This window comes from Phyllobates terribilis, unplaced genomic scaffold (assembly GCF_046119375.1).
Source record: "Phyllobates terribilis strain yellow unplaced genomic scaffold, ASM4611937v1 Scaffold_9__5_contigs__length_417890890, whole genome shotgun sequence".
Taxonomy (NCBI): Eukaryota; Metazoa; Chordata; class Amphibia; order Anura; family Dendrobatidae; genus Phyllobates; species Phyllobates terribilis.
The window spans coordinates 392,083,939-392,096,136 of record NW_027362769.1 but is presented as its reverse complement, the minus strand read 5'-3'; the positions used below and the strand labels follow the sequence as shown (position 1 = coordinate 392,096,136).

General features: G+C 69.5%; 1 protein-coding gene across 1 annotated transcript in view; it reads left to right on the top strand.

The window, feature by feature from the left end:
- The window catches only part of LOC141162524 (calcium-binding protein 5-like), a 49,390-nt gene that overhangs the window by 24,624 nt on the left and 12,568 nt on the right, over positions 1-12,198 (top strand). The gene's annotated exons all lie outside the window — the stretch shown is intronic.

Below are 12,198 nucleotides of genomic sequence, written 5' to 3'. Positions count from 1 at the left end.
CTAGTCCGGCCGCTCCCCCCCCCCCATGTGCGATGCAGCTAGTCCGGCAGCCCCCCCCCCCCCATGTGCGATGCAGCTAGTCCGGCCGCTCCCCCCCCCCATGTGCGATGCAGCTAGTCTGGCCGCTCCCCCCCCCCATGTGCGATGCAGCTAGTCCGGCCGCTCCCCCCCATGTGCGATGCAGCTAGTCCGGCCGCTCCCCCCCCCCCCCCCATGTGCGATGCAGCTAGTCCGGCCGCTCCCCCCCCATGTGCGATGCAGCTAGTCCGGCCGCTCCCCCCCCCCCATGTGCGATGCAGCTAGTCCGGCCGCTCCCCCCCCCCATGTGCGATGCAGCTAGTCTGGCCGCTCCCCCTCCCATGTGTGATGCAGCTAGTCCGGCCGCTCCCCCCCCCATGTGCAATGCAGCTAGTCCGGCCGCTCCCCCCCCCCCCCCCATGTGCGATGCAGCTAGTCCGGCCGCTCCCCCCCCCCCCCCCATGTGCGATGCAGCTAGTCCGGCCGCTCCCCCCCCCCATGTGTGATGCAGCTAGTCCGGCCGCTCCCCCCCCCATGTGCAATGCAGCTAGTCCGGCCGCTCCCCCCCCCCATGTAAGATGCAGCTAGTCCGGCCGCTCCCCCCCCATGTGCGATGCAGCTAGTCCGGCCGCTCCCCCCCCCATGTGAGATGCAGCTAGTCCGGCCACTCCCCCCCCATGTGCGATGCAGCTAGTCCGGCCGCTCCCCCCCCCCATGTGCGATGCAGCTAGTCCAGCCGCTCCCCCTTCCATGTGCGATGCAGCTAGTCCTGCCGCTCCCCCCCCCCCATGTGCGCTGCAGCTAGTCCGGCCGCTCCCCCCCCATGTGCGATGCAGCTAGTCCGGCCGCTCCCCCCCCCCCCCATGTGCGATGCAGCTAGTCCGGACGCTCCCCCCCCATTTGCGATGCAGCTAGTCCCCCCCCATTTGCGATGCAGCTAGTCCCCCCCCCCATGTGCGATGCATCTAGTCCGGCCGCTCCCCCCCCATATGTGCGATGTAGCTAGTCTGGCCGCTCCCCCCCCCCCCGCATGTGCGATGCAGCTAGTCCGGCTGCTCCCCCCCCATGTGCGATGCAGCTAGTCCGGCCGCTCCCCCCCCCCATGTGCGATGCAGCTAGTCCGGCCGCTCCCCCCCCCATGTGCGATGCAGCTAGTCTGGCCGCTCCCCCCCCCATGTGTGATGCAGCTAGTCCGGCCGCTCCCCCCCCATGTGCAATGCAGATAGTCCGGCCGCTCCCCCCCCCCATGTGCGATGCAGCTAGTCCGGCCGCTCCCCCCCCCCATGTGCGATGCAGCTAGTCCGGCCGCTCCCCCCCCATGTGTGATGCAGCTAGTCCGGCCGCTCCCCCCCCATGTGCGATGCAGCTAGTCCGGCCGCTCCCCCCCCATGTGCGATGCAGCTAGTCCGGCTGCCCCCCCCCCATGTGCGATGCAGCTAGTCCGGCTGCCCCCCCCCATGTGCGATGCAGCTAGTCCGGCCGCTCCCCCCCCCCCATGTGCGATGCAGCTAGTCCATCCGCTCCCCCCCCATGTGCGATGCAGCTAGTCCGGCCGCTCCCCCCCCATGTGCGATGCAGCTAGTCCGGCCGCTCCCCCCCCCATGTGCGATGCAGCTAGTCCGGCCGCTCCCCCCCCCATGTGCGATGCAGCTAGTCCGGCCGCTCCCCCCCCCATGTGCGATGCAGCTAGTCTGGCCGCTCCCCCCCCCCATGTGTGATGCAGCTAGTCCGGCCGCTCCCCCCCCCATGTGCGATGCAGATAGTCCGGCCGCTCCCCCCCCGCCATGTGCGATGCAGCTAGTCCGGCCGCTCCCCCCCCGCCATGTGCGATGCAGCTAGTCCGGCCGCTCCCCCCCCATGTGTGATGCAGCTAGTCCGGCCGCTCCCCCCCCATGTGTGATGCAGCTAGTCCGGCCGCTCCCCCCCCCCATGTGCGATGCAGCTAGTCCGGCCGCTCCCCCCCCATGTGCGATGCAGCTAGTCCGGCTGCCCCCCCCCATGTGCGATGCAGCTAGTCCGGCTGCCCCCCCCATGTGCGATGCAGCTAGTCCGGCCGCTCCCCCCCCATGTGCGATGCAGCTAGTCCGGCCGCTCCCCCCCCATGTGCAATGCAGATAGTCCGGCCGCTCCCCCCCCGCCATGTGCGATGCAGCTAGTCCGGCCGCTCCCCCCCCATGTGCGATGCAGCTAGTCCGGCCGCTCCCCCCCCCCATGTGCGATGCAGCTAGTCCGGCCGCTCCCCCCCCCCATGTGCGATGCAGCTAGTCCGGCCGCTCCCCCCCCATGTGCGATGCAGCTAGTCCGGCTGCCCCCCCCATGTGCGATGCAGCTAGTCCGGCTGCCCCCCCCCCATGTGCGATGCAGCTAGTCCGGCCGCTCCCCCCCCCCATGTGCGATGCAGCTAGTCCGGCCGCTCCCCCCCCATGTGCGATGCAGCTAGTCCGGACGCCCCCCCCCATGTGCGCTGCAGCTAGTCCGGCCGCTCCCCCCCCCATGTGCGCTGCAGCTAGTCCGGCCGCCCCCCCCCATGTGCGATGCAGCTAGTCCGGACGCTCCCCCCCCATTTGCGATGCAGCTAGTCCCCCCCCCATTTGCGATGCAGCTAGTCCCCCCCCCATGTGCGATGCAGCTAATCCGGCCGCTCCCCCCCCATGTGCGATGCAGCTAGTCCGGCCGCTCCCACCCCTCCCCGCATGTGCGATGCAGCTAGTCCGGCCGCTCCCCCCCCCATGAGCGATGCAGCTCGTCCGGCCGCTTCCCCCCCCCATGTGCGATGCAGCTAGTCCGGCCGCTTCCCCCCCCCCATGTGCGATGCAGCTAGTCCGGCCGCTCCCCCCCATGTGCGATGCAGCTTGTCCGGCCGCTCCCCCCCCCCATGTGCAATGCAGCTACTCCGGCCGCTCCCCCCCCCCATGTGCAGTGCAGATAGTCTGGCCGCTCCCCCCTCCCCATGTGCGATGCAGCTAGTCCGGCCGCTCCTCCCCCCCCATGTGCGATGCAGCTAGTCCGGCCGCTCCCCCCCCATGTGCGATGCAGATAGTCCGGCCGCTCCCCCCTCCCATGTGCGATGCAGCTAGTCTGGCCGCTCCCCCCCCCCATGTGCGATGCAGCTAGTCCGACCGCTCCCCCCCATGTGCGATGCAGCTAGTCCGGCCGCTCCCCCCCATGTGCGATGCAGCTTGCCCGGCCTCTCCCTTCCCATGTGCGATGCAGCTAGTCCGGCCGCTCCCCCCCCCATGTGCGATGCAGCTAGAACGGCCGCTCCCCCCCCCATGTGTGATGCAGCTAGTGCGGCCGCTCCCCCCCATGTGCGATGCAGCTAGTCCGGCCGCTCCCCCCCCCCATGTGCGATGCAGCTAGTCCGGCCGCTCCCCCCCCATGTGCGGTGCAGCTAGTCCGGCCGCTCCCCCCCCCATGTGCGATGCAGCTAGTCCGGCCGCTCCTCCCCCCCATGTGCAGTGCAGTGCAGCTAGTCCGGCCGCTCCCCCCCCCCATGTGCGATGCAGCTAGTCCGGCCGCTCCCCCCCCATGTGCGATGCAGCTAGTCCGGTCCCCCCCCCATGTGCGATGCAGCTAGTCCGGCCGCTCCCCCCCCCATGTGCGATGCAGCTAGTCCGGCCGCTCCCCCCTCCCCCCATGTGCTATGCAGCTAGTCCGGCCGCTCCCCCCCCCATGTGCGATGCAGCTAGTCCGGCCTCTCCCCCCCCATGTGCGATGCAGCTTGTCCGGCCTCTCCCCCCCATGTGCGATGCAGCTAGTCCCCCCCCCATTTGCGATGCATCTAGTCTACCCGCTCTCTCCCCATGTGCGATGCAGCTAGTCCGGCCGCTCCACCCCCCCCATATGTGCGATGCAGCTAGTCTGGCCGCTCCCCCCCCATATGTGCGATGCAGCTAGTCCGGCTGCTCCCCCCTCCCATGTGCGATGCAGCTAGTCCGGCCACTCCCCCCCTCCATGTGCGATGCAGCTAGTCCGGACGCTCCCCCCCCATTTGCGATGCAGCTAGTCCCCCCCCCCATTTGCGATGCATCTAGTCTACCCGCTCCCCCCCCATGTGCGATGCAGCTAGTCCGGCCGCTCCCCCCCCCATATGTGCGATGCAGCTAGTCCGGCCGCTCCCCCACCCCCCCCATGTGCGATGCAGCTAGTCCGGCCGCTCCACCCCCCCCCATGTGCGATGCAGCTAGTCCGGCCACTCCCCCCCCCATGTGCGATGCAGCTAGTCCGGCCACTCCCCCCCCATGTGCGATGCAGCTAGTCCGGCCGCTCCCCCCCCCATGTGCGATGCAGCTAGTCCGGCCACTCCCCCCCCCCCATGTGCGATGCAGCTAGTCCGGCCACTCCCCCCCCCCCATGTGCGATGCAGCTAGTCCGGCCCCCCCCATGTGCGATGCAGCTAGTCGGGCCGCTCCCCCACCCCATGTGCGAAGCAGCTAGTCCGGCCGCTCCCCCCCATGTGCGATGCGGCTAGTCCGGCCGCTCCCCCCCCCATGTGCAATGCAGCTAGTCCGGCCGCTCCCCCCGACCATGTGCGATGCAGCTAGTCCGGCCGCCCCCCCCCCCCATGTGCGATGCAGCTAGTGCGGCCGCTCCCCCCCCCCTATGTGTGATGCAGCTAGTCCGGCCGCTCCCCCCCCCATGTGCAATGCAGCAAGTCCGGCCGCTCCCCCTCCATGTGCGATGCAGCTAGTTCGGCCGCTCCCCCCCCCCATGTGCGATGCAGCTAGTCTGGACGCTCCCCCCCCATTTGCGATGCAGCTAGTCCCCCCCCATTTGCGATGCATCTAGTCTACCCGCTCCCTCCCATGTGCGATGCAGCTAGTCCGGCCGCTCCCCCCCCCATGTGCAATGCAGCTAGTCCGGCCTCTCCCCCCCCCCCCCATGTGCGATGCAGCTAGTCCGGCCTCTCCCCCCCCCCATGTGCGATGCACCTAATCCGGACGCTCTCCCCCCCATGTGCAATGCAGCTAGTCCGGACGCTCCCCCCCCCCATGTGCAATGCAGCTAGTCCGGCCGCTCCCCCCCATTTGCGATGCAGCTAGTCCGGCCGCTCCCCCCCATGTGCGATGCAGCTAGTCCGGCCGCTCCCCCCCCACCATGTGCGATGCAGCTAGTCTGGCCGCTCCCCCCCCATGTGTGATGCAGCTAGTCCGGCCGCTCCCCCCCCCATGTGCAATGCAGCTAGTCCGGCCGCTCCCCCCCCATGTGCGATGCAGCTAGTCCGGCCGCTCCCCCCCCCATGTGTGATGCAGCTAGTCCGGCCGCTCCCCCCCCCATGTGCAATGCAGCTAGTCCGGCTGCTCCCCCCCCCCATGTGCGATGCAGCTAGTCCGGCCGCTCCCCCCCCATGTGCGATGCAGCTAGTCCGGCCGCTCCCCCCCCCATGTGCGATGCAGCTAGTCCGGCCCCCCCCCATGTGCGATGCAGCTAGTCCGGCCGCTCCCCCCCCCATGTGCGATGCAGCTAATCCAGCCGCTCCCCCCCCCCCATGTGCGATGCAGCTAGTCCGGCCGCTTCCCCCCCCCATGTGCGATGCAGCTAGTCCGGCCGCTCCCCCCCCCCCCATGTGCGATGCAGCTAGTCCGGACGCTCCCCCCCCATTTGCGATGCAGCTAGTCTCCCCCCCATTTGCGATGCATCTAGTCTACCCGCTCCCCCCCATGTGCGATGCAGCTAGTCCGGCCTCTCCCCCCCCCATGTGCGATGCATCTAGTCCGGCCGCTCCCCCCCCCATATGTGCGATGTAGCTAGTCCGGCCGCTCCCCGCCCCCGCATGTGCGATGCAGCTAGTCCGGCCGCTCCCACCCCCATGTGCGATGCAGCTAGTCCGGCCGCTCCCCCCCCCCCCATGTGCGATGCAGCTAGTCCGGACGCTTCCCCCCCCCCATGTGCGATGCAGCTTGTCCGGCCGCTCCCCCCCCATGTGCGATGCAGCTAGTCCGGCTGCTCCCCCCCCATGTGCAATGCAGCTAGTCCGGCCGCTCCCCCCCCCATGTGCAGCGCAGCTAGTCCGGCCGCTCCCCCCCCCCATGTGCGATGCAGCTAGTCCGGCCGCTCCCCCCCATGTGCGATGCAGCTAGTCCGGCCGCTCCCCCCCCCCCATGTGCGATGCAGCTAGTCTGGCCGCTCCCCCCCCATGTGTGATGCAGCTAGTCCGGCCCTTCCCCCCCCATGTGCGATGCAGCTAGTCCGGCCCCTCCCCCCCCCCATGTGCGATGCAGCTAGTCTGGCCGCTTCCCCCCCATGTGTGATGCAGCTAGTCCGGCGGCTCCCCTCCCCCCATGTGCAATGCAGCTAGTCCGGCCGCTCCCCCCTTCCCCATGTGCGATGCAGCAAGTCCGGCCTCTCCCCCCCCATGTGCGATGCAGCTAGTCCGGCCGCTCCCTCCCCCCATGTGGGATGCAGCTAGTCCGGCCGCTCCCCCCCCCCCCATGTGCGATGCAGCTAGTTCGGCCGCTCCCCCCCCCATGTGCGATGCAGCTAGTCCAGCCGCTCCCCCCCCCCATGTGGGATGCAGCTAGTCCGGCCGCTCCCCCCCCATGTGCAATGCAGCTAGTCCGGCCGCTCCCCCCCCCATGTGCGATGCAGCTAGTTCGGCCGCTCCCCCCCCTCCTATGTGCGATGCAGCTAGTCCGGATGCTCCCCCCCCATTTGCGATGCATCTAGTCTACCCGCTCCCCCCCATGTGCGATGCAGCTAGTCCGGCCGCTCCCCCCCCATGTGCGATGAAGCTAGTCCGGCCGCTCCCCCCCCCCCATATGTGCGATGCAGCTAGTCCGGCCGCTCCCCCCCCCCCCGCATGTGCGATGCAGCTAGTCCGGCCGCCCCCCCCCATGTGCGATGCAGCTAGTCCGGCCGCTCCCCCCCCATGTGCGATGCAGCTAGTCCGGCCGCTCCCCCCCATGTGCGATGCAGCTAGTCCGGCCGCTCCCCCCCCCATGTGCGATGCAGCTAGTCCGGCCCCCCCCACATGTGCGATGCAGCTAGTCCGGCCGCTCCCCCCCCCATGTGCGATGCAGCTAGTTCAGCCGCTCCCCCCCCCATGTGCGTTGCAGCTAGTCCGGCCGCTCCCCCATCCATTTGCGATGAGCTAGCCCCCCCCCCATTTGCGATACATCTAGTCTACCCGCTCCCCCCCATGTGCGATGCAGCTAGTCCGGCCGCTCCCCCGCCCCCATATGTGCGATGCAGCTAGTCCGGCCGCTCCCCCCCCTCCCATGTGCGATGCAGCTAGTCCGGCCACTCCCCCCCCCCCCCCATGTGCGGTGCAGCTAGTCCGGCCACTCCCCCCCATGTGCGATGCAGCTAGTCCGGCCGCTCCCCCCCATGTGCGATGCAGCTAGTCCAGCCGCCCCCCCCCATGTGCGATGCAGCTAGCCCGGCCCCCCCCCATGTGCGATGCAGCTAGTCCGGCCGCTCCCCCCCCATGTGCGATGCAGCTAGTCCGGCCGCTCCCCCCCCATGTGCGATGCAGCTAGTCCGGCCGCTCCCCCCCCATGTGCGATGCAGCTAGTCCAGCCGCTCCCCCCCCCCATGTGCGATGCAGCCAGTCCGGACGCGCTACCCCTACATTTGTGATGCAGCTAGTCCGGCCGCTCCCCCCCCTCCCATGTGCGATGCATCTAGTCCGGCCGCTCCCCCCCCCATGTGCGATGCAGCTAGTCCGGCCGCTCCCCCCCCGTGTGCGATGCAGCTAGTCCGTCCGCCCCCCCCCAAATGTGCGATGCAGCTAGTCCGGCCGCTCCCCCCCCCATATGCGATGCTGCTAGTTCGGCCCCTCCCCCCCCATGTGCAATGCAGCTAGTCCGGCCGCTCTCCCCCCCCCCCCATGTGCCATGCAGCTAGTCCGGCCGCCCCCCCCACCATGTGCGGTGCAGGTAGTCCTGCCGCCCCCCCCATGTGCGATGCAGCCAGTCCGGACGCTCCCCCCCCCCCATTTGCGATGCAGCTAGTCCGGCAGCTCCCCCCCCCCCCATATGCGATGCAGCTAGTCCGGACTCTCCCCCCCCATGTTCAATGCAGCTAATCCGGTCGCTCTCCCCCCCTCCCCCATGTGCGATGCAGCTAGTTCGGCCGCTCCCCCCCCCATGTGCAATGCAGCTAGTCCTGCCTCTCCCCCCCCATGTGCAATGCAGCTAGTCCGGCCGCTCCCCCCCCCCATGTGCAATGCAGCTAGTCCGGCCGCTCCCCCCCCCCATGTGCGATGCAGCTAGTCCGGCCGCTCCCCCCCCCATGTGCGATGCAGCTAGTCCGGCCACCCCCCCCATGTGCGATGCAGCTAGTCCGGCCGCCCCCCCCCCCATGTGCGATGCAGCTAGTCCGGCCCCCCCCCCCCCATGTGCGATGCAGCTAGTCCGGCCCCCCCCCATGTGCGATGCAGCTAGTCCGGCTGCTCCCCCCCATGTGCGATGCAGCTAGTCCAGCCGCCCCCCCCCATGTGCGATGCAGCTAGTCCAGCCGCTCCCCCCCCCCCTCCATGTGCGATGCAGCTAGTCCGGCCGCTCCCCCCCCTCCATGTGCGATGCAGCTAGTCCGGACGCTCCCCCCCCCCATTTGCGATGCAGCTAGTCCCCCCCATTTGCGATGCATCTAGTCTACCCGCTCCCCCCCATGTGCGATGCAGCTAGTCCGGCCGCTCCCCCCCTCCCATGTGCGATGCAGCTAGTCCGGCCGCTCCCCCCCATGTGCGATGCAGCTAGTCCGGCCGCTCCCCCCCCATGTGCGATGCAGCTAGTCCGGCCGCCCCCCCCCCCGTGTGCAATGCAGCTAATACGGACGCTCCTTCCCCCATGTGCAATGCAGCTAGTCCGGCCGCTCCCCCCCCCCCATGTGCGATGCAGCTAGTCCGGCCGCTCCCCCCCCATGTGCAATGCAGCTAGTCTGGCCGCTCCCCCCCCATGTGCGATGCAGCTAGTCTGGCCGCTCCCCCCCCCATGTGCGATGCAGGTAGTCCGGCCGCTTCCCCCCCCATGTGCGATGCACCTAGTCCGGCCGCTCCCCCCCATGTGCGATGCAGCTAGTCCGGCCGCTCCCCCCCCATGTGCGATGCAGCTAGTCCGGCCGCTCCCCCCCCATGTGCGCTGCAGCTAGTCCGGCCGCTCCCCCCCCATGTGCGATGCAGCTAGTCCGGCCGCTCCCCCCCCATGTGCGATGCAGCTAGTCCGGCCGCTCCCCCCCATGTGCGATGCAGCTAGTCCGGCCGCTCCCCCCCCCATGTGCGATACAGCTAGTCCAGCCGCTCCCCCCCCCCCATGTGCGATGCAGCTAGTCCGGCCGCTCCCCCCCCCATGTGCAATGCAGAAAGTCAGGCCGCTCCCCCCTCTCCATGTGCGATGCTGCTAGTCCGGCCGCTCCCCCCCCATGTGTGATGCAGCTAGTCCGGCTGCTCCCCCCATGTGCGATGCAGCTAGTCCGGCCGCTCCCCCCCATGTGCAATGCAGCTAGTCCGGCCGCTCCCCCCCCATGTGCAATGCAGCTAGTCCGGCCGCTCCCCCCCCATGTGCAATTCAGCTAGTCCGGCCGCTCCCCCCCATGTGCAATGCAGCTAGTCCGGCTGTTCCCCCTTATGTGCGATGCAGCTAGTCCGGCCGCTCCCCCCCCATGTGCGATGCAGCTAGTCCGGATGCCCCCCCCCCATTTGCGATGCAGCTAGTCCCCCCCCCCCATTTGCGATGCATCTAGGCTACCCGCTCCCCCCCATGTGCGATGCACCTAGTCGGGCCGCTCCCCCCCCCATGTGCGATGCAGCTAGTCCGGCCGCTCCCCCCCCCATATGTGCGATGCAGCTAGTCCGGCCGCTCCCCCCCCATGTGCGATGCAGCTAGTCCGGCCGCTTCACCCCCCCCATGTGCGATGCAGCTAGTCCGGCCACTCCCCCCCCCATGTGCGATGCAGCTAGTCCGGCCGCTCCCCCTCATGTGCGATGCAGCTAGTCCAGCCGCTCCCCCCCCCATGTGCGATGCAGCTAGTCCGGCCACTCCCCCCCCCATGTGCGATGCAGCTAGTCCGGCCCCCCCCCATGTGCGATGCAGCTAGTCCGGCCGCTCCCCCCCATATGCGATGCAGCTAGTCCGGCCGCTCCCCCCCCCCCATGTGCGATGCAGCTAGTCCGGCCGCTCCCCCCCATGTGCGATGCAGCTTGTCCGGCCTCTCCCCCCACATGTGCGATGCAGCTAGTCCGGCCGCTCCCCCCCCCATGTGCGATGCAGCTCGTCCGGCCTCTCCCCCCCATGTGCGATGCAGCTAGTCCTGCCGCTCCCCCCCCCCATGTGCGATGCAGCTAGTCCTGCCGCTCCCCCCCCCATGTGCGATGCAGCTAGTCTGGCCGCCCCCCCCCCCATGTGCGATGCAGCTAGTCCGGCCGCTCCCCCCCCCCATGTGCGATGCAGCTAGTCCGGCCGCTCCCCCCCATGTGCGATGCAGCTAGTCCGCTCCCTCCCCCATGTGCGATGCATCTAGTCCGTCCGCTCCCTCCCCCATGTGCGATGCAGCTAGTCCAGCCACTCCCCCCACCCATGTGCCATGCAGCTAGTCCAGCCGCTCCCCCCCCCTCCATGTGCGATGCAGCTAGTCCGGCCGCTCCCCCCCCTCCATGTGCAATGCAGCTAGTCCGGACGCTCCCCCCCCATTTGCGATGCAGCTAGTCCCCCCCCATTTGCGATGCATCTTGTCTACCCGCTCCCTCCCCATGTGCGATGCAGCTAGTCCGGCCGCTCCCCCCCCCCATGTGCGATGCAGCTAGTCCGGCCGCTCCCCCCCCCCATATGTACGATGCAGCTAGTCCGGCCGCTCCCCCACCCCCCCATGTGCGATGCAGCTAGTCCGGCCGCTCCACCCCCCCATGTGCGATGCAGCTAGTCCGGCCGCTCCCCCCTCCCATGTGCGATGCAGCTAGTCCGGCCACTCCCCCCCCCCCATGTGCGATGCAGCTAGTCCGGCCGCTCCCCCCCATGTGCGATGCAGCTAGTCCAGCCGCTCCCCCCCCCATGTGCGATGCAGCTAGTTCGGCCACTCCCCCCCCCATGTGCGATGCAGCTAGTCCGGCCCCCCCCATGTGCGATGCAGCTAGTCCGGCCGCTCCCCCTCCCCATGTGCGATGCAGCTAGTCCGGCCGCTCCCCCCCATGTGCGATGCAGTTAGTCCGGCCGCTCCCCCCCCATGTGCAATGCAGCTAGTCCGGCCGCTCCCCCCCCCATGTGCGATGCAGCTAGTCCGGCCGCTCCCCCCCCCCATGTGCGATGCAGCTAGTCCGGCCGCTCCCCCCCCCATGTGGGATGCAGCTAGTCCAGCCGCTCCCCCCCCCCATGTGCGATGCAGCTAGTTCGGCCGCCCCCCCCCATGTGCGATGCAGCTAGTCCGGCCGCTCCCCCCCCCATGTGAGATGCAGCTAGTCCGGCCGCTCCCCCCCATGTGCAATGCAGCTAGTCCGGCCGCTCCCCCCCCCATGTGCGATGCAGCTAGTTCGGCCGCTCCCCCCCCCCCTATGTGCGATGCAGCTAGTCCGGATGCTCCCCCCCCATTTGCGATGCAGCTAGTCCCCCCCAATTTGCGATGCATCTAGTCTACCCGCTCCCCCCCATGTGCGATGCAGCTAGTCCGACCGCTCCCCCCCATGTGCGATGAAGCTAGTCCGACCGCTCCCCCCCCCCGCATGTGCGATGCAGCTAGTCCGTCCGCCCCCCCCCCATGTGCGATGCAGCTAGTCCGGCCGCTCCCCCCCCATGTGCGATGCAGCTATTCCGGCCGCTCCCCCCCCATGTGCGATGCAGCTAGTACGGCCGCTCCCCCCATGTGCGATGCAGCTAGTCCGGCCGCTCCCCCCCCATGTGCGATGCAGCTAGTCCGGCCCCCCCCATGTGCGATGCAGCTAGTCCGGCCGCTCCCCCCCCCATGTGCGATGCAGCTAGTCCAGCCACTCCCCCCCTCATGTGCGATGCAGCTAGTCCGGCCCCCCCCCTCCATGTGCGATGCAGCTAGTCCGGCCGCTCCCCCCCCCATGTGCGATGCAGCTAGTCCGGACGCCCCCCCCATTTGCGATGCAGCTAGTCCCCCCCCCCATTTGCGATGCATCTAGTCTACCCGCTCCCCCCCATGTGCGATGCACCTAGTCCGGCCGCTCCCCCCCCCCATGTGCGATGCAGCTAGTCCGGCCGCTCCCCACCCCATATGTGCGATGCAGCT